At 38.7% G+C, this 23,113-nt stretch overlaps 1 protein-coding gene across 5 annotated transcripts in view; it reads right to left on the reverse strand.

The window, feature by feature from the left end:
• Positions 1–23,113, reverse strand: part of LOC114873887 (tubulin monoglutamylase TTLL4-like) — a 119,880-nt gene that overhangs the window by 52,052 nt on the left and 44,715 nt on the right. The window contains exon 1 of one of the 5 annotated variants that reach the window (XM_029182653.2): positions 2,591–2,634. The exons of the other annotated variants lie outside the window; for them this stretch is intronic. The gene's annotated coding sequence lies outside the window, so the exon portion shown is untranslated. Of the gene's footprint in view, positions 1–2,590; positions 2,635–23,113 lie in introns of those variants that run through there. 5 annotated transcript variants of the gene reach the window in all.

Raw genomic sequence — 23,113 nt, forward strand, 5'->3', positions numbered from 1 at the left:
GGATCGAAGTCCCTAAAACAACGATACCGACCAAAGCGCACGATCGTCCTTGGCAAATGGCCATCGTCATTCATCCCGCTCCCTCTGTTCCGTGGAACGACACACACGTGGCATTAGCATAACGTCAAAACATGCCGATACTTTCTCCCGTGTCCGCCCCTCGGGCCTGACGAGGCGTGATTACATTTCGCGAAGGGTTGCAGCGGGCGAGGGAGGTGGAAGGCGAAGGGACGAAGCCGAAGGAAAAGGAGGACGATGGAAAGAGGGTTGGCGGTCGCCTCGAGAGAGCAACGCGAGGACAGGTGGCGACGAGAAACCAGGGAACCTCGGAGCCACCGAGTTCTCACGCGCGAAACCTCCAGCTGCCAGCTACAAGAGATATACACACGGTGTTGGGGCCGATGGCAGGCAAGCGAGCGAAGCCGATCAACACACCCTCGAAAAACGCACCCGCGCGTTACCTTGTGCTGGTGCGTGCGTGTACACGCGCTAAGTGGTGGCTAGATAGCTTTACACGCGCGCGCCTACTCCCCGTGCGTATGCGTCAGGGTGAAATGTAAATATACGATACGCGGCTGCGTTTCGATCGCCAGTTTAGCGAATCTCCATGCTAATGCATACGATACTCTAATTAGCTGATTGGAACGCTTTTATTAAGTACAGGGATGAAATCAAGTTGGTTATTTATTACTGCCACTTCATTGGAAATTTTAAACTCCATCAGGGATTACTTATTTAAATTTTAGATGAGAGATAATCAAAGGTGCAAAAGATTTGTCATTTTGAAATTGTGTACCGACTTAAGATATCAAGTCCAAAATTATTTTAACTTAACATTGGACTTGAAATTTTTTGGCCATGAAACTTTTTGCAAGCTACCAAGTGCTCTAACAAGATATGAACTTATTTTAATCATTTCTAAACTGTTATATTAAAAACTAAATGATTTAGAATGAAATAATTTTGACCATCAGGAAGATTGAAGAATTTGATAGAAGAAACATGTAAAATGTTATTTTTTCAAAAAAGTGGACTTGATACATTCTGGCTCTGGAGATTAACCAATAATCAGAGTCTACGGACCTACGGTAAATATGCAACTGCATTCATTTGCATTTCTACGTAAATGCATACATTGCAATGGAAAAGGAAGGGAAATATCGAAGGACCGACAGATGCGTGCGGTTGGTCAGGAATCTAAATATTGCGACTGCAGGGACCCACTGCACCCCTTTACCACCCTTCGCGTCCCATTCATCTTGGCGGAGACTCGACCATTAGCGGAATACCTTCTTCCAAGTCTTTATATTCACATGTCTCGCTATTTCAAGCGAGTAAAATACGGATGCGTTTCGCATTGAACGCATATTTTCCGGCGATTCAGTCGCGAGCTGAATCCCATTTATCTCGGGACTTGATCCCATTTATGTTTCAACTAATTACGAAGCTTTAAAAGATGTTCAGTAAATCAGAAGTTAAATTACCTTGAATAATCCTAGAATAATTCACAGTGAATATAAAATAATTTAACAACTAGGATATGATTAGATAATGTTGATTATAGAAATTTTACATTTTGATAAGTAAATTTTGCATTTATTTATAATTAAAAAATTGGCAATTTCTGAGTAATAATTTTCTTCATTAATATTTAAACAAATATGCCATTTTATAATTAACGCTACCATAAATTAAAAAAGAAGTTAGAAAATTTATTCCTAAATGGACCATGAAAGCTTAATAGTTGTCTAAAAGGAAATAGTTAGGAAATCCTATCAAACAGATAAATTAAAATTAAAGTTGGACGTCGAGGTCGATGAGGCGTTAATGATCGATATATCGAACCAGGGCTATTCGAACGGATTATCCGCGCAATCGGTCGATTTTACCACTCATTCCATCGATAGGGAATCTAATCGAGCCATGGTAATAGCTTCTGGCTACCAGTTGTAATTCGAAGTTCGATTTAAGTAAAATCGACTGACGTTGGCAATACTGTGTATAAGAGCATTATTCACGCGTTTCCTCGCGCCACTTGCATTTAATACAAGCAGCCCTCAGGCGTTTTATTATCATGCAAGCAAGTTCCTTTTTCCTACTCCCGCAGAAGCTGTCATGTACGGAATCGAATTTCTTGCAACATTTCAAAATGAAAGCATCTAGATATGACTGTTTAATTACACGTTCGAATGGACAGCTAACTGTTTTGATACAAATTAAAATATAAGAACTTAACCTCAAATACCGTACACGAGAACATAGTATTTTTAGTTATTTTTTGGAGCAATAGTAATTATTGATTTGAGAATACGATAAATGTGAGATTTGCAAAAGAAACTGGAAGAAGTAAATAAATCACAATGGGGTTGATGTTCCGTACCATGTTGAATGTAAGGTTAAGTTCGCGGCAATACGACCTTCTGTGCAACAAGTTATCCTTCTATCCCCACCCTTTTGTCAAATCGACACGTGTCTTTGTCCCACCTACATAATCCTTTTCTCTTCGCATTTCAACGCACAGACGTGCCAGTATATCGACTATCAGCTCGTCTCTTTTCTTTCTTAGAGATATTTCAGCTCTTTCACTCACCTTCACATACGATGCTCTCCATCCTTTGTTGCTTCTCGATGTCGGCGTCTGTGTCTTTCTTCCTTCAGCACGAACCACGCTACATGCTTCTCTCGCACTCGTGTTGCTGATCCGAGTCCAGGCATGTGCCGCGCATGCGCCAAGTGCTACCGTGCGCAGCTCGTGCTGCGCGTACGCCGGAAACGAGCGGTCTTCTCTTCCTTGCTCCCGCCACGTGTCTTTTTCTCCTTCATCGTTCACGCTGCTTCCTCCGACAGCTTTTTGCCTTTTCGTGTGCTCTCTATCTTCCTTTTATCGTGTCTGCATCTTTTTCTCTGTACCGTGCGCAGCTCGTGCTGCGCGTGCGCCACCAAGTACCTATTTTCCCTTCTTCCTTCTTCGGTCACTCGACGATTTCTGTCCTCTTCTTCATTCACTATCCTGTATTCTGTCGACTTCTTTCAATTCGACATTTCATCTTCGTCTGTTACACAAGGAGCAGCTCGTGCAACGCGTATGCCATGATAAAACACCTACTTTCCCTCTTCTTTCTTGATATTATCCGTCCTTCTCATTTAGGTTACCCGACTCGTTCTATCTCCCTACACGGGTTCCGTAATCTTTTTTCCCCTTTTATTTCCTTTTTTCTCTCCATCGCTTTACTTTCTTCTGCTAACTAAGCCTGTTTCTTCTCATACGCGCGGGTTTTTGTCTTTATGTTGTATCGTGCGCAGCTCGTGCTGCGCGTACGCCACGGCTAACCTTTCTTTTCTCTTTTGCTCTCGTTCGTCACCTCGCTAATCGTTCATTCTCCTCTCGCTTTATCCTTCTCGTGTGTACCTGAGCTTCTTATTTTCTTTTCCTTGGAACACTTTTTGTTCCTTTAACTCGTCTTCGTTACGATCCACCTTTCCTTTCGAGTCGCGCGTAATTCGAGCTGAACGCAAATGTCAGTCCCGTTTATTCTTCTCTCCCTGGTTCCCGCTTTTTGTTCTTTTCTCAATTTACATCTTTATTGCAAGCACGTTTTATTGCTTTCGAGATACGAAAATTAAACGATTTTCTGAAGGAACACCGAACACTTATGCAATACTTGAAATATAAATTAATCACTCGCGATAACAACCTCCCTCACACAATGCGCCATTGTTACTAAATTTTCCCTCGCTAATCGCTGCGCGCGCATGCGCGGTGAGTCGAAAGTACAATAGCGCGCCACTAGGTGGATATTTAAAATGCATACGTTGATATGTAATAGATCAATGAATTTTATTCTTCTAAAATTTTATACTTGCAAATACGAATAATCTCAATATCATTTCCTATGTTTTTCATATTATAATTTTACCCCGTTTCCCGCAATGGGGGAAACGTAACAATACAAAACAAAAGAGTTTACCAAAGGAATCCAGTGGCAACACGTGAAATGCAAATTACATAACCGCCGGTTGCTCGCCCTTTTTCCACAGGGTGGGCAAATACCGAAGGGGTGGAAAGTACCTGCCCTTCTGCGCACACGAGCCCACGCACGTACCTGTACGAAAGAACCTTGTCTCCACCCTCGGCTCTCCTCGGCACCGCGCATGCGCCGCCCTTCGGCTATATAAGAGGAAGACTCCTCATCCTAGCTCACATTCAATCACACCTACTCAAACGTGCGTTTCACAACGGATACAAGCGAATCCACCAGACTCGTCCACGTGTTCCGTTTCCGTTCTCCTCTCTCTCATTCCTGTGTTAGTACCGACACACAAGTACTACCCGTCTATACAAAAACCTATACACATACATATAGATCCGATGCGCATTGACGCGAAAGATCTTTGATAAACAACCACCAGTCCGGCGGAGAAACGTGAGGAATCGCGACCGGTTTTTCTACTTCTTCGGCGCCACCATGAAGAGACAGATCTCCAGAGTGACCGTCAGTTCGATGACTGATCGACGAATTGACAGTACGCTGATCACCAGGCGAACTATCAAGAGGGCCATTCGACTACTTTGCGCCAAGTTTCGTCGAAATGGCAGAACGGAGGGCAGCCGATTGCAATTGAACGAGGAGGAACTGAGGAACTTGAACAACGAGAATCTGGAGAACGAGCTGAGGGAAATGGCGATGAAAATGAGACAATGACGTCGTGATGGATCCTGATCGAAGACGACGTCGTTTCGTGAGATCGTTAGATAAATCAATACCGTCTTCCACTTTGTACGACGAGTTTAAGGTAGCTTTAAGTTTCAATGTCTTTCTCGTAAGTTAAGATCTTAAGGTTCACGTAACTCCTGGTTCGGAGCTTTAATTGCATTAGTATCGGGATAGATTAATCGTAGATCTAAGAGGATGTTTGCAATGATACTTTTAAGATTCTTTTAAGTTAGAGAGTAACGATGGACTGACTTAAAAGCTGTGATACTAGGTTTAAGTCTAACGACAGAATATCGTAGATTTAATATCATCGAACTTCGTTCGACGACATAGGCCGCCCAGTGCATATTCTATAATATGAACAACTGTGATACGCGACAGAAAGATTGTATATCATGTAAGCGTAGAAAATTGTGATGAATCATGAAAAACTGTGATAATTAAGGTAGTAAAGGAACTGTGATAAGTGCTTTAAACAGAGGAAATTATTGTAATGTATCATTGATCTCAATCAATGTCTTCCGGAAAAATTGCAATATTAGTTTCTAGAGAAACACTGTGATAAATGTAGATGTAAGATTGATTGTAAGTTAGGATAAAAATGATTAAATCACAGCTCGAGCGATAACTTGTGATACACTGAATAATTTTCCAAGCAGAATCGATCGAGTTCTGCCAATAGACCGACGAAGTTGAATTTTGTGTGCGAAATTTTTTAATTTTTCTTTGTTTGATCTCGAAATTTTGTGTTTCCTTCGATTTTTTTATTGTGCACCTTTTATTCTTAGATTTACTCGCACTTTTATAATGATTGTATGGCGTTTTCGTTTTGTCTCCTTTCGTATTTTTGGACAGCATGCTCCAATTTCTTTAGCTTTGCGTTTATAAACTGCTGTTTCTTATAAGTATATTCGATAAATAAACTGTGTGAACTTGAAATTTTATTTTTATTCTTAATATCCCTTCCAAATGACTTATTTAGAAAAGTAGAATTTAAGGCTATGCTTAGAGAATGAAGCTATTGCAAATATAACAATTTAATAATAGTTGTAAAGTTTTTTATAAAGTTCAAGAGTTCTATTTTTTTTTTAAATCTACTGAAAATTTCTATTTACTTCACTTCTGAATTAAAGAATAATTCTTTACTAAAGAATAATTTATACTTCACCTTTTAAATATGTTATAAATTTTTTATATTATATAAATAATCATATTAATATATTAATTTATAAAAATTGTTGCTGAAGTACAAATTATTGTGTACTGATGACCAAGTGGTTTCCCATTTTCAGTAGTAGAGATCAATAAAAAGTAGCACATATCTAAACACTTAAGTTCTATTTCTTTATCTGTTCCTTTCTAAATACATTTATCCAAAAGTAATAAAAAGGTGAAATAATACTAAATACAATAATATTTTCAAAAAAAATTTTGATCTTTACTGTTGATTGCTATATAATCATTTAATGAATACCTAATGACGAATTGCATCCTTGCGATGCAATTTCTGCAACGTTCCAATGCACCATCTATTATTTGCCCTTGTTACTTCCCTAAACTGCATGGTTTGGCCCTACATCGCTAGATGGCGACCTTTCGAAGGACCATGCCCTTCACCCTCAGGGACTCCATAAATATAGATATAAAAAAAATGGGACTTGCCTGTACTCTATAAAATAATCAATTTTGAAACATGCAACATCTGACAGTCTCTGTTAATTAAATTCAAATATGTTTTTGGAAATTTTTTGAAAATGACTTTAATTTCATGGCTTCTACAGATCTGTTGTTTTCAATTAAATTCCTGTGTAATCTATTTTTTGAATTATCGTATTATTATTACATTTTTTATAATTTGAAAAGGATCGTTCATTGTTCATTTTTCTCTGTCATCCCTCTCCCTCTTTGTTCCCGTTTATTCGATCTCCACCGTGATTGCGTGTCTTGTCATTTAATACCGCGATACCTTGCTCCCCTTTGTGGTCTGAAGGTCTGAATGTCGACCGATGAATCGTGAACACCTTTATTAATGACAGGATTTCGCGAATTAATCTTATTTTCCTGAAGAACTTGTATGACAGCATTCACCTCTGTTACTATACTACCCCTACCACGGTGTAAAGTTTTCGATTAAACTTAATTACACGAAGGTAATTAAAAACACTCAATTTTGTTGCATAGAAAATATCAAGAAAAACAGAGCATCTAAATATTTTCATTCTTTATAGATAAATGAAATTAATTTATTTATAAAAATTACATAGTACTGAAGGGGTCATAATATTCTTAAATGGTGGATTTTCAGAAATTTTAATGTTGATAAAAACATTAATTTTGAAAATTTTTCAAGAAAATAATAATTTTATTAGAGGTGCTCTATTTTTTGTTATATAATAAAGCAAATGATAGGATGGAATAAAAATTCTCAAAGATAGTTAATCTTCAATTTTTCAATGCGAAAACAGAGACACACGCGCAACAAAAGAGGAACGATGAAAGGTACATTTTCAAAGAGGATCGAAAAAAATAGCTGGCACGTTTCGAATTACGAGCATTAACTATCATTATACGGGTAGCCAACTACCTGAAAAACTTTCATTATGTTGCTGCTGATTCAATACAATTTTCCATTTAGATTATCGTGCTGATCAAGTCGCAGATCTAACCTGTTGCACGTCCCTCAGGAAACGGAACGTGATACGATCAGCCGTGGCAACCGAACAGAAAACGAGCCTCTATCAGACGGATTTTTACACCGCATAAAAGAATTCCATTGGGCCGACCCTAATCTCGGCCAAGAGTGGTGCAGTGTTGGGTTACGTTTTCGAAACTTTTGAAAATATTGTCAAATATTTGATGCCGCTTCATCAGGGTGGGGGAGGCTTTTCAACGCTGCGGCCAAGCTCTTCCACGCGGGGATTAGATATCCGATCCTAGACACACTTTTTCCTCCCTTCGAGGGCATCACAATTTGGCTCAAAAATACCAATGATCTTTCAGTTTTTCTTGAAAATTTTCAAATTTCATTAAATGATTCTATTTACTGCGAAAAATCACAATTATATAGCATAGAAGTCTAAATTTTAATTAATCATTAAATCATTAAGTCGACAACTAAGTACCATTCATTTTTCAAGCCCTGTGCCATTACATAAATCTGATTCTTTTTTAAATTGTAATCATTTCAATGAGCCTAATAAAAGTAATAAAAATAAGTCCAAGGAGCCATAAGTTTTTATTTGCAAAAATGAAAAGGAGGAAGTAGATATAAGGAACCTCTCGATCTTCCAAAACTGGTGTTATTTTCGCCAGGGAGATGAATACATTTGGACGTCCCTTCAGTCAGTCACGAAGTTCTTAAAGGGCCTTCTATTGTTGGGAATCCAGTATTATGGAGTGATTTTCGAGTTATTCCGACTTATTCTTCACAAAAGGCGGTCTACCCTGTGGATCTCTATTGTAACAGCTTCCATACAGTGGCGTAAAGCAACCAGAAATATTTGCATTATTTGCAATATTTTAAATTAATGTACAAATCATGAATTTTTCTTAATCAAACTTTTATATAAGAAGGTTTTATTTCTAAGCTATTTTTTATTCTTAAAACTATTTTTATAATCTCAAATATTATTCAGTGAATTTTTCTAATAACTCGTTTGATTATTTTGCCATTAATATCTATAGAAAAAAATTAATAGAAATTTTTAAAATTAATTAATAAAAATGATTTTTCTATGAAAAACTGATTTCTTGAAAAATATAGCCAAGATTCAAAATTGCCACGCCACTGGGATGTCCTGAATCCAGGACAAAACTGACTCGGGCCTCAACAAGCCATTTTTCGACTACAATATCACCGGTTAGACAAATTTCTTAAAAATGTACCTTTTCGACTCTTAAAAGGGACAATTATTGTATTATTTGACGCCGTTTAAGCCCGGCAAAACGAACTTAAAGACTTTCCATTCCGAGTGGATCGTGCACGTTCATAAAGGATCAAGCCGAACGGACGAAATTTCGCGTCGAGATGTTTATTCCTGTTCAGGAGGATGGAAATATTCTTCGAAATAAAAGAAGGATCCGAGGAAGGAACGGCCAGGTGGTCGCATGGCTTATTGCCTTTGATAATAGACATATTAAGTCACAGTGAACGTCAAACTTCGTCTTCTTTCATGAGAATCAGCCAGCTTGAAAGGCATCGAAAGCCGAGAAAGATTCAATCTCTCCGACAATTTCACCTTTATTCAAATAAATAATCTTTGGAATATTTCTAGCATTCATTTCTCTAAAGGAAACACACTTTTATTTGCACAAGTGAAATTTGAAAGGTGTGAAATATTGTCATTCATAAGATTCGAATGAGAGTCATCAGTGATTGTCATTATATATTTAATATAACTGATTAATCAAAAAAAAAAAAGAAAGAAATAATAAATATCAAAAAGAAATTTAAAAAAAAAACCACCCCCCTTGTCTTCAGTGTCCAAATAATTTTATGACATTGACACATCTTCCACCAAATCACAAATATACAATTGAAAATAAATTGATGACATCAAAATATCTAAAAATTGCTAAAATTTGCTAAAAATAACTACATAAGCGCTTTATTAATATTCTTAATTCAAATGAATTAATTACCAATTACATCAACCACCTACCACTTTCAACAAAAATAAAATTTATGACATAAAATTATCACAAAGTAGCACTTATAATATATCAAAATAAATAAATAAGAATCCTTCCAAAATTCCAATTACCATCCACCTATCAATTCTCCCAAAATTCCCCCATAAGCAACCATCGGGTCCTCCCATCGAATTTTCCAAACGCTCGGCGATATACGAAGGCACTTAATGTCGAAAGATACTGTCCAGTGGAAGAGAAACGTTTAGCCCGATCAAAGAGATCCCTCGCCACTTAGGTAACGATTTTTCTTGCGTTTCGTGACAATCGTCTCGAACAAGGGCTGGGCTCTCCTTACAGTCACCCTCCCACCTATTCGTAGGGACAATTCTAAGGGAAAGAAAGAAAGAAGACGAAGAAGAAAAAAAAAATGGGGAAGAATCGATGGTGCCGGTTGCAGCGGAACGCCGCTTTTTGAGGCGAGCCATACAGTCCTGATTCTTTTGTGAACACGTGCACGAGGAATCGTAAATCTTAACCGAAGGAAAAAAGCCCGTAGAAAATGAAGAAGGAGAGGAATAGGGCGCACCCATCTACGGAGGGCTCGTGGAAACCTATACTAAGTGGATAATGGGCCATAGGCGTAGCACAATCACGAAGAAATCTTCGACAGAAGGGTTCCGTCGAGTGTTCCGGGTATCTTCTAGGAAGAAATTACGACTATGAAGGGCCACTGAACTTACGAGTCTAAGGGCCTATTGTTAGCCCACCCGCTATTGTACAAAGCGGCTGAACGATAGAAATATTTGTAACTTCGCGCACCCAGACTCCTCGAGAGCCACTTTCGAGGAATGTGTCGGTTATCTTTACGTTTTGGTGTTTCGAGCACTACTTCAAGAAGGTAAGATGGTTCTTGAGAAGGGACTGAGGTTTCGTTGAGTCAGAGATATTAATTCTTGACGAGGTCGATAAAATAATTAATTACTGAGTGATTGAACTTTGAATTTTTTTGAAGGGTAGATTAAATCTTTGCACCCCATAGGCGTCAATATAGTAGCAACTATAATTAATTATTTCAATGATTTATAGACTTCTTTTATTTTATATAATAAAATTTGTTAATGTGCACCAAAAATGCCATAAAAATCCTGACAGTTCATATAATAAAATTAATTTTGGTGAAAAGGTAAAATTTTGGAATCACGTTTGAACCATAAATCTTAGAAATATTCAATATCGAGAAGAAATCCTGATTTTTCCTTGAAAATTGTTGAAAATAATATCCCTGTTGATGCGAACACGCATCGAACCCTACCATTAAAGACGTAAGCAATTTGGTGACCGATATACCATCCTTCAGTAGCATACTTCAGAAGTCTTGAAGAAACAACTGAGAAATTAAATTTCAATATTCCATAATAAATAAAAATTTCCCCTCGTTAATATTCAATTTTATGTCCCCATAAATTCTCACATGGTTTTCATTAAAGTGGAATAACACATAAACGGATCTCCCGAAGATTACAGTATTTTTTATTCCACATATGCATCGTGTATTTAACACGTTATATAAAATCCTCGAGCAACGCTTAATAAGCTGATGGGCACAGGAAGAATGCACCCTGTGGTTACGCCCCTGGTAATAAATCCCCAAAGTGATTGGAACTTTCTGCCACTGTTCCAGAACCTACAATATTCGACTTCGCTTGCAAATCATCTTCAGACCATTCACGAAACGCCTATTAATAAACAACAGACTCTGACAGGTGGTATTTACAAAAATAATAAAAGAAGAAAAAAATTAAACTGAATTCCATCAATCAAGCAGCTTTACGAGATATAAATAATATGTTTTTAATTCGAACAAAAACGTCCTCTTCATTAGCGACTGTACCTGGTTCCTTTCAAACGACACAGATGAATCTTCAAGTTAATGAACTTATGAAGACGTGTCCTTTTTAAAAGGTTTCGCGAAAAAAGATGTAATAAATTATAGCTGGGGTGGAGAAAATTTCAGGACACAAAGATACTCGAAAGTATAATTACCTTGGTCATTAATATTCGTTAAACGTGGAAGGAATCTTAAAAAATAAATTATGAAATTTGGGGGACCAGGATGTCCATCATAACAAGGAGGAATACTTAATGGTACTAATTGGAGAATTTTCACAGAAATAAATTAATATTTAAAAATTTTTAATTTTTAAAATTTCTGAAATTGATTATTGACAATCAATTGAATTTTCTACCCTTAGCTCTAACCACCTGTTAAAAATAATATTTATTGACTACGATGCTTGTAAAAATTGATGGATTTTATAATTCTTTGTTAAAATTAAAAGAGAAAACCCCCTGCAAGGAGAAGATGTCTGAAGCAGGAGCATCCATCATCACCCATCTAACACTCCCATTAATTATGGTAGCTTCAGACGACGCGCACCCTCCTCAGTGTCTATCAGGCGACAATGACGAAAAGCTGACTGGAAACACGATCTTTCGTTCAAGTTTCTCGCCCCAAATGTTTTCAACGACTGTTCTAAATATACGGACTACAAACCTACCACCTTGCGACAGATATTCGATGAATGTGTTGAAGACAGAACACATGTGTCAATAACAGACAGGGTGGCATGTAGTCAGTGACGTGAACGAAAGAAGAAAAATTTTCAAAAATTTTTCAAATTATTCGGGTTGGAACAATTCTTCAGAATTTTAAACTAAAAGCACGATTTCAATATAAAATAAATTTTAAGGTCGAAAAGCCTAAGGGAATATATTTTTTATTTTTGCTCAATCTTCTGCAAAAAAAAGCAACCCTTTTTATCCCGCACACGTCACGACAGACAGAAAGGTTGATCGATCGTGTAATTTCCGGCAGGATTGAACGTTCCGTGTAATTTTCACGGTGCCAGTAAACAGGAAGCGCAAAATCCCCGAAAAATGGCAAAAAATAAGGGAGTTGGGCGATCGTGTTTCGACGTTGAAGTAGTCACACGGTTCGAGGAGACGCGGTGACGAGGACCGGAAGTGGTCACTCGAGGCCGACGATAATTGGCCAGAAAGAAGCGGGCACACTCTCGACGCCAGTGTTCAGGCATGTGCGCAAAATTTCATGGTGGGGAGGGGAAAAAAGTTCCCCATGTCCGTAATGCGAGACACACGTGGTCGAAAGTTGAAACTGCACTTCGTTACTCTCTCCCTTTGTCGCCCTTTCCTCCCAGCCCTTGACAAATATACTATGCGTCGGACACTTGCGACCCCCTAACGACCCCATACAAACCTTCTCGTTTTCGGTAAAAGGTTTTTAGAAAAATCGACTCGATACGTTGTCTAAGGGGGTCATAATGAACGGTGCTTGAAATATAATGTAATTGAATAATTTGTAAAATAAAGAAGGAGGGAAAAATTTAAATACTATTAGTGTTGCACTGATAAAAAGTTTTTATAACATTATATAAAATGGGTTATGCAATTGGATTTGTATGCATTTGCAGAAATGCATTTTTCAGAAATGCAACGCAGTTGCATATTTTTCCTTTCGAGTTATTTACTTTTTTATTTAAAAATGATTATTTTAATTGAATAATGTTTATTTTTCAAATACTTTCTTGAAAGACAATTTGCAAAAATGATAAAAACAAATTTTTTCTTTTTTCTTTTTAATTCTAAATAACACCCTGTATGATTCTTGGAACAAGAGGTTTCTGAATGAGCAAGGGTAAACAGGAAGAATAAGAAAGGAAACCTTGGCATAACCCCGATCCAATCAAGTGAAGTATCAAACACGATCCACCTGTTTTTCTTTCTCTTTTTTTTCTTGACAAGGGTATTTCGTGCTTCCTTGTTATTGGTCTCGTAAGATTATTACAAAAAAACTGATCAGTATCTGACGCAAGTAATTGCGTTTTATTACGGTACCTCGACTGGTGTTATTATTGCGTTAAACCTTACTTGATATATTATATTCCAATGTAATTGCATTTGAAAATTCGTAACATTTTATCGGGGAAACAATCAGTAATCATAACACCAATTTTAGATGATTATGTTTTAAATCAAATCACCTGATTGGATTGCATAAAGTAAACACTCCATCAATTTCTTTAATAAGGTTCCAACCCTAATTCATATAATACTAATGATCATGTAATATTATTACTGGTGAATTAGGGTTGCTGCAATTTTTATTAAAGAAATTTAATTCCATAAATTAAATCATCAATTAGCCACTTATCTGATAAAGGAAATGAATCCTAAAATTAGGAAGAAGATACTTGAAAGCAGCTACAAAAAATTAAGAAAACACATAAGTGTTTTTGACCCAGTGACTCGTGTTGAGATTTTGGTGTATCTTTAGCCGGTGTACCAAATTCAAAAAAAAGAAGAAGATCCATAAAACGAGAGCACGCTCGCTTCTATTAATAGATAATCTCTTCCAGCTATGTGGATGATGAAAAAACCTTTAGGAAGAAGCCTCAAGTGTCCATAAAAAAGCGACTGACCACGTGCAGCCGTACACGTGACGTCGTGGGAAAAATGAAAATAGGATGGAAAAAAATGTCCAAAAAAAACCGAACTTTCATGGTATACCTTAACCATCGTCGCAGCCAAAAATCTTCAGATTAAATCGTATCATCCCTCTTTTTTGCCTCTGGGTCAACCCTCCTTTAACATTATTGTGTTTAAGACTCAATTGCAGGTGCATTCTTTTAGGGGAGGGATTTCATTTCATTTTTAAAAATTGAAATATTATTTTTAGGAATTTGATTCATTTTTAAAATTAAAAAATTATTTTTAGCAACTTGATTCACTTGAAAAATTAAAGAATTATTTTTAGGAATTTCATTCTTTTTAAAAATCACTACAAATTGACGATCATCGAAGTCAGTATCGATAAGGGTAGGTTTGCAGTTTGTTACACGATCGAAAACACCATGGACAGGGATTCGGTGCAATAAATCGCGAGTTGAGTTTCACGGGGTTACAACGTGAGGTTTCGTCTGATTAATAACTCCTGTAACGTGATATTTACCTGCCTATCGCAATTTGAGAACGGAAAGGTTTCTTCCAATTTAAGTTTTTAACGATGAAACTGGATATTCCAGATGAATTTACGGGCGGGCCGATTGCGTTCGAATTTCAAACCGCGTGTACCATGCAACGCTGACAACGATTCCATGGGGAAGCCCGTAATGGGAAATTTGCAACCCCTTCTCGGTCAACCTACCAAATCTCAACCCTCTTTGAGTCACCCTAGAAATACTGCTTCAACAAAATTTTCATGTATTGGACAAATATCAAATAAAATAATTTAAATTAAATAATAACTTTTCATTTCCTAAAAAGATTAACACATAATTCACAAAAAAATCCAACAACTTTTGGGTGGCGGACCATGGAGAGAGTCCCCATTTTAATTTAACCTCGTATTTCATATTATCTTCATTTTCTAAATATTCGAAACATTTTTGTCTAAGAATGATAAATTTAACTTCAACTTAATAATTTAAATCACGATTGATCCAAGGGTAAGGGTTAATCTTCCTGTCCACGTATTCGATTTCGATCTCTTCACGCTACATCCTTTATATACTCCTTTATTTCCCAAAAAAGTGGGCTCCCAGAAAATCCATTACTACCCGTCCAAACTTTAGAGGCGATAAAAAAAGAATCAATGCACCCACCATGATGGATCCACCTGTTGCGCCAACCCAGATCCTGGTCTTTCTAATCTGCCCTAAAAACACCGTAGATTCACGCATTAGCCCGGCTACCGCTGTTACACCTATCCAAAAGGGCCCTGGCTCTTTTTTTTCCTCTCATCTCGGTAATATTATACGCGGTCACACCTGCGAGACTCTGTCGCATGGAACGGAAGAGGTCGAGGAGAAAAGAAAAAAAGAAAAGAAGGATGATAGTGTGGCCTAAGCAGACGCGACCATTTCGACCAACCACTCGGATTACTATAATTTTTTCTACTAATCTTCCAACTCGGTTGCCTTTCGTTTCTCATTTTTAACACGGTATCGGTGGACAGGAAACGTTGCACAATGGGAGACGCGACTCTTTTTCTCCGCCCCCTAGGTTGTCTGTTTCGCGGTGTCCTCCTCGAGATCTCTCAGAAATCTGTAATCCCAGCATCCGGTTTCACGTTTCTCGACGCTTGTCCGAGTTTCTATTGTCCTCCGCGACTTAAGCAACGACAAATGACTCGAGCCAGATCGCCTGATGGCACCATCACGTTATATGCTACCAATGGATCGTTATGGCGTGTCTTTTAATTTCCAAGGTTCGTTAATGTAGAAATAATTTTATCGAAGGTTAGGCAGTTTTGAATAAGTTCTAATGAACCAGAGGGAAGCTTCTTTATGGCATCGATTTCTTATGGTATCGGCATCAATGACAGATCGAAGAATGAGCCCATGGGTTAACTGGCCATTTGTCCCTGCGGCCCTTTATCCCGTCACTAGTTTAAATGGATTCCCATTCGTACACATGTTCGCGAGCGAAATAGTTGTCAATGCCGGGGACAATGAGTGACTCCTCGAAGAGAAGCAGTCGAAGGAAATGAGGGTTCGTCTTCCAAGCCCCGAGACGCCCCTATGTTTGCTTGTGTTTGCTCGACCTCGCGGAAAATCCATTGAGCCGATGGGCCAACAGTGCTGCGTGCTCCCCATTGTGGCAGCCCATGGTGGTTGTTATGGTTACCCGTAGTATTCCCGACCCGACCTCTCCTCCTGTAAACGTGCAGTCGATTCCGTCGACCCTCCGCCCTCCTTTGTCGTTCCAAGGAATTTATGGGGGTGGGTTCTTCGAGAAATCCATGCATTCATCCCCTTGCCCCGTTAAACATCGATTAACGAGATAAATATCCGAGATTCTAAATTGGCTCAATTTGGTGGCAGCTGGGTGTAATTAATACTCCGATGACGGTGTCACTTATCGATGACTTTGATTGATTAGATGGTTTCAAAAGGGGGTAGATATTTTTATGTATAATTTCTAAGGTGATAAAGCAGAGTACTTGTAATCATACAGTTTACTCATTGAACCATGGTCACTAATGACCACTCTTCGATGTTTACAAAAGGGCCATAAATCTCATTATTGGGTAATTAAACGAAATTCCTTGGCTGTTCGTAATCAGAGCTCCTCCAGCTGCTCGAGAAATGTTACGCTTCCTTAAAAACCAATTAGCCGAATTGGATATTCGTCGATACCCCGGGACAGCCGTTATTCCGACGCCTCGTTAGGAAGTAGGCATCTCAGGATTCCAGATTTCACAGCTTTAATTATAGGAAGCTAATTATCCTACAGATATTAACACCTTTTTAATGAAATACTATTTCTTTCCCTGTTTCACATTAAATGAATTTGAACTGCTAATTAATCAATGCACAAATGAGCTATCTCCTAAATTGAACAAAATTATAGAAATTAGTATTTTCATTAACCCATCCTATGTAACGAACGCCAGAGACACAAAAGGGGGACAGAAACCCTCGGTACAAGCAATCGCTTGTTAAGAGAACATTAAAGGAATTTGAACAGCTAAATTAATCAAAGTAAAAATGATCCATCTCCTGAATTAAACAAAATTATAGAAATTAATATTTCCATTAACAACCCCTAATTTTAAATTTGCAATGAATCTTCCAAGCTTTTACGTCCTTTTTAGAACCCAGCCTACATAAACGTCAGAGGCACAAATCTAAGGGGACAGAAACCCTCGATACAAGCAATCGCCCCCACAGAGCAGCGTACAAACTGGCTGACACACAGCGCAGCATGTAAGGAAAAGGAAGAGAACGGACAATGAAATCGAGTCTGCTGAACGAGTCATCTGCTCTCGCTTCAAGAAAACACGAGCATAAGAAAGGAGGCTCGTCATGGACACACGGATTGGTCACTTTCGATCCGAGCATGAATGGCACCGATCGTGCGTGAAGTAACCCAGTCGGCCCATTTTGGCCTGTCTCCTTTTCATTGACTATTTTTGCGTGCCTCGAGCTGGTCAGTTTCACAGAGACGTCCATGGGGATGAAAATATTTGCTGCTGCTTATTGTTCGCCATAGGCTGGATGGTGGCTGGCGAGTACAATATTAACGCGTTCCTACTTTCTATGGGATTTAAGGATTTCATCGAAACCATGGAAAGGTGAACTAATGCTGGATGACTGTCTTACTGACGTCATAAGTTGTCGAGTTTAAATGAAGACGATGATTTATTTGGAAATTTATATTTTGCATAGTTTAGAATTTTGTAAAATTCGCTGTTGGTTATTTGACGACGTGGGCTCGATTGTCGACGCTTAACATCCGATCACGCGATATCGCGGGTCCATCCACCGACATTTCGACACTGAGGCACCCAGCTTCCTTCCTTTTTTCTCTGTTTATAATTTTCTAGAATCAAAATTTCAACGTCAGCACAATAATTTGTGAAGCTTTGTAGCGAAGAGCATCTGCTTCCAGAAGACCGTTCTCAAAAATCACAATAAGGTCGTAAACACGGCGAGACTCGTTCTAAATAATACATAACAAGTTTACGAATCGGAGACTGCGAAAGGAGCAGATTGGGCAAACTTTGGCCATGGAACAGCGTGAAGCTGGTAAAATTCGCAGTTGGAAAGACATTTCCAAGGAACACCGCGTGACACCCCTCGTTGTTGTTAAATATTTTCATCGACGTGGACGTCTTTTTGATGGCGACCCATGGTGGATACCTGAGTGAACACAGGTGGTCCGAAAGTAGCTCGTTATGTCAGAGCCTTTAGATTACTTCCTGACGCCGCAGCACCTCGAATCGATTTTAAATTTCTGTATTTCATAGTTCAGAATTTCGTACTGGAAAAACACTCCAGTATGGAATTTTTCTTAGAAATTCACGCCTGGATGGGGCGTAATCTTGAAACGATCCTGATGGTTAAAAGCAGACTGCTCGGGGATAGCAATAGCGGCGGTGTCATTTCCAACGCCTCTGAACTCGATCAACCGCGATAATTCTCGTCGAAACATGGGCTGCTTGTTACCCTGGAGCATCGAAAGCAAGCTTGGCCCTTTTCACGGCCGAAAACAAGCCGCCCTTCACCGTCTCCTTGCCACACCTCGATCTACCCACTGGAGAAACTCCAGGCGTTAATAAAAGTGTCCTCGTAAAAAGGCCAAGAGTGTCAAAAGAAGTTTCTACTGAAGCTTCTACTTATGCTTGGAAGGTTCAATTATTTGCTCAGGGTGACAATTTTTATTTTATATCATCTTGAAAGAAAATAAAAATTCCAAAAAGTTTTCATTATCTTCATTACCATTTATGTTTGAAGAAAACAGACAATTCCCAAAGGGTTAAATGTGTCTGTTTAATATCATCCTCAAAGGTTCAATTATTTGCATAGGGTGACAGTTTTTATTTTATACCATTTTGAAATAAAATAAAAATTCCAAAAATTTTTCATTTCAAAACAGACAATTCCCAAAGGGTTAAATATGTCTGTTTAACATCATCTTCGAAGGATGACAGAAGTGTTCGTGTCGAAGAGTATCAAGAGTGATCAAGTATCATTATAAGACGTCTGCGAAGGGAATAAAGCCGTGGCCCTTTGAAAACAGGCCGCCCTTCAGCCACCAAGGTGATCTCGCCCATAAAAGTCCGCAGGCGTTAAAGTCTCCCCGGTCGAAAAGGAACACGATGTTTCACTCGGGCGAAGATAGTGAAAGCAGATTCTGCTCTGCTTCTCTAGAGGCCCACTTATTTAGATGGGAAGTGTCGAGCGCCGAAATCAATAGAAGCGTGAACCCGCCACTTTAAGTGCGCCCTGGCTAACCTGGATAACGTCAGTCGACCGTTTCTTCTTTTTTCTTCACCGGGAGGAAAATGCATTTCACTCTTGACGGAGTGCGAGAAGAACCACGTGTTACGTTTAATGGTTACAGAGGACCATGAAAGTACGAGGGGTGAAGAGTACTTGGAAGAATATAGAAGAGTTGAAGAAGAATTGTTTGGGAAGAAGACTATAGAAAAATTTAAAAAGAAGACTATAGATAATTTTGAGAAGATGATTATAAACAAATTAAAAAAAAAGAAAATAATTTAATTAGCGCAATTTTGAAATCAGTCCACCCAATTAAATCATGATAAGTAGAAAATTAACTAGCACTTAAAAAAAATCATTATAGAACCAATTACCGAGACAAGTGACAGAAAATGATCGAGCGAACACCCACATGGCGGTTAAATAAAAAAGTCACGAACAGGATCGCTCAGTCACGTCATTTAACAGCGTAGGATCGCTAATTGGCATCGGCCAAGACCTGCTCGAGATCGACCCCTGAAAGTTCGAAAAACTACTTCCGGTGGACGGTGGTCCTGGAACCAGTCAAATTAGTTTCGAACGGTAACCTCGTCCTTTCCGCGTTGCGGGATGAGATCTGGCATCGGGTAAGATGAACGGAGAACGCCGAAGGAAGAGACGAAGAGAAAAAAAGGGAATAGGGAACCCGTAAATTGGGACCGCTGCACGATTTCTATGGGGGCCCCACGGACTTGTGGGCGGAGACCTGGCCCTGGCAACCGAGAAAAGGGATCGTATGCGGGATCGGGGCTAACTATGCCCGACGAGAGGGTGCAGGTGTTCGATCTTCTTCAACAACCCCCTATATCCTTCAGCAGATATTGCGTTTCTTCTGAAAGCGTTCGATGAATACCATGGATCAATTCTATGGCGTGTACGTGTACTTATGGCTTCGATATACATAAAGCAATTACATATTCTATTATTTACAATTTCTGTATTAATTTTAATGAAAATAAAAATGATATGAAATATAAAACTAAATAACCGAAATGAATCATCAAATTAACCTACAGTTAAATGTACAAGGTTTAATATATTGGGGCTCTCTCCATGGTCCGCCGTTTGAAAGTTCAGAGAAGCATTAAATTTTTCTGGGATAAAAAGTCTCCAAAATTCAAATGAATAAAATTCAGCTTCCTATTTAATCTATAATCCTTTACTACCTTCCATCGAAGTCTGCTCAAAGCAGAAATTGTCAGATTACCGAATCAGAGCGGACTAAATAAGACCCAGCTGTACGAACACCCTGAATCTCAAGCTCATCCTTGAATCTCTTTCCATTCCTTCGTCTATTGTACGAATTTGTTGATGTTTTTTTTACCTCCGTTGGCACGTATGAAAGAATTTTATTGTCACGTGGCCAGCCGTGCGTCAAAGTCCACACCTCAGCGTTAGAATTTACCAGGGGTAAATCTTTCGAAATCGTATCGTTAAATTTCTCCGGTGGCGCGTGAAGATTGCCTGGCTAGAACTCGTGTTTTCCAAATAGCCATTCTGCCCTCGGGGCTCAGAAACGATCCTGGAGGTTATAATCGGCCCTTGATCTCCGATCCACCCAAAAGGATCGAGAACCGGAGTGAGAGATCGTCTTTAAGGGGGTTAAGATGCATCCCACGCGTGACCGAGTTTCTCGTCGCGTTCTTTCTTCGAATTTGGCAAAACGTGTGCTAAAGCTTTGGATTAGCTGCACTTAGGCGTTCAATTTCTATCCACCATTTTGTAAATATTAAGTTGTTACATTTTGCATGACTGAAAATGGCTGAATAAAATATTCATAGAAGGCTTAAGAAATAATGGATTTTTGAAATCTAGAAAATCCGATACAATTTCATGACAGAAAAGTATCTCAAAATGGCACTTATGGCACATCAATTTCTAGCTTAAAGCTTCTAGAAAAAGACTATATAAATGCCCCGTGAATATTCCTAATATAAACTGACTGGTTGTGAATTGCAACAAACAGTGCTGCTGAACTATATCCAATTTCGAAACCTAAGAACTCTGGGATGATTTCATGACAGAAAAGTATCACAAAATGGCACTTATGATATATCAATTTAAAGCTTAAAATCTTGCAAAAAAGACTATATAAATACCCCTTTGATACTCTTAATAAAACCTGACTGGTTACGGATTGCAACATACAATGAATGCTCGACACCGACATCCGTCGAACCCAGAATAATTTCTAATTAATTGATTTATTTTTATTTCAAGTTTCCTTTACATTCAGCCCATTTTACGGTAACTCCAGTCCCATTTAACCGAACCGTGACGATGTAACAAGGCGAGATATCGTTCGAAGCAGCCTCTCAATTCGGCCCGCTGCTCTTCGATCAGCTTCGAACAAGCATGAACTCGAGATCGAATAAGAAGATTATTCAGTCTCGGTTCTAGATCGAAACAATTCTCTACGCCGAGTAGACACGGTGTCGCCGCAGAATTTTCGCGGCTGTTTTCCGCGCTGCTAAGACGACAGTGGCAGCTGCACACCCTCGATTCGTCGCGGTAGCGAGGCCGAGATCGCTTCGAGGATTTATATCTAAGCATTGTACGCGGAATCGAGGCGTTCGAGCGAGTGTAACGCGGCCGAGAAGAGGATTCGAAAAGACGATCGCGTCACGCCGATTTCCGCGGTATACATCCAGCCAGCCATCAGCAGGATCCTGAAGAGGAAAGGTAGTCGGCCAGCGAGTCTTCAGCAATGGGACCACCGTTACGCCGCGTTAAACCGGTCGTTTCCTCGGCGTTTCTGTCTTTCAAATCGGCCGATACGCCGATTTCGAGCCTCGTTCTCCTTTTCTTATTCCTCTTTTACTCCCCCGTTCTACTGGCTTCTTTTATTCTTAAGTCTCGCCATTCAACTTGCTGCACCACTTTTGTCGAACCGCGTTCAATGTTGGACTAAAGGTACGTTTTCAATCGCTACTTTCGCTTTTGTGAAAATCAGAAGTCGACGTGGCATGATAGTAGATTTCGTATTATTATTTTTAGAATGAGATTTTTAAAAGTACAAGTTGAACATTTTCAAATTAAAATTAACGAATAGGGTAATAGAGTCTCGGATGACGGACCATCGAGAGAGACCATACTTCAAATTACTTTCATTTTCTTAATTTTACACTGTCTATTTTGCAAAGATCATAAATGTTTTTTAAATAAATTTTAATACACGGAAAATTTAATTTTTCATTTTAAAAGAATTGTTCAGGTTTACTTTTGTCTTTTCTTTCCCTACCTACATACCTTTCAAAGACCCCATCCATTAGAACACGTGTATCTAACGGCGCAACAAGTGCCCCATGGACGCTACAAATCCCCATAGGGAAGACAAAAAAAGGCACATGGTCTATCGAGAAACACTCTTACATTTGAAACGGGCTAATGACTATCGTAGATTTCTCCAAAGTCCACGATAGTGTTCCTTTTATCTCACACCAAGAATTTCTTTCCAGCAGAGATCTTCCGTGTTATTAGAAGGAGCAGAAAAGGTTCCCAGAGTGTTATTAGAAAAACAGAGTCAATTTTCTTTTTTTTTTAATTACGTGTCTTTTTGTGCATCCCTGATAATTATGATATTTTTAGAAAAGAAAGGTGAAATTTTTTATGTAAGTGTTTGTGAATTAAAAATATTTGTTTCCAGCATCAAAATACATTAAAAAGATGATAGTAATACACGGCCCAAGACACACAATCATCCACTTCCGTTTCAAGATTACTCGAGCAGGCCTTTTTCTGCTGCTCGTGAACAAGCACTTTCAGTTTGCACAATAATTTCCAAGGATGCGTAATTCTGTTTCCGCCGTTTACCCCTCGAAATTCCTCTTTTTATTTTCCTCTTTCTTCAAGAATTTCCGCATGGAAGAAAACTAGGAAGCGGTTCATTTCACCGCGTTGTTCCGTCTTTAACGGTGAACT

The sequence above is a fragment of the Osmia bicornis genome, chromosome 10 (genome assembly GCF_907164935.1).
Source record: "Osmia bicornis bicornis chromosome 10, iOsmBic2.1, whole genome shotgun sequence".
NCBI classification, from domain to species: domain Eukaryota; kingdom Metazoa; phylum Arthropoda; class Insecta; order Hymenoptera; family Megachilidae; genus Osmia; species Osmia bicornis.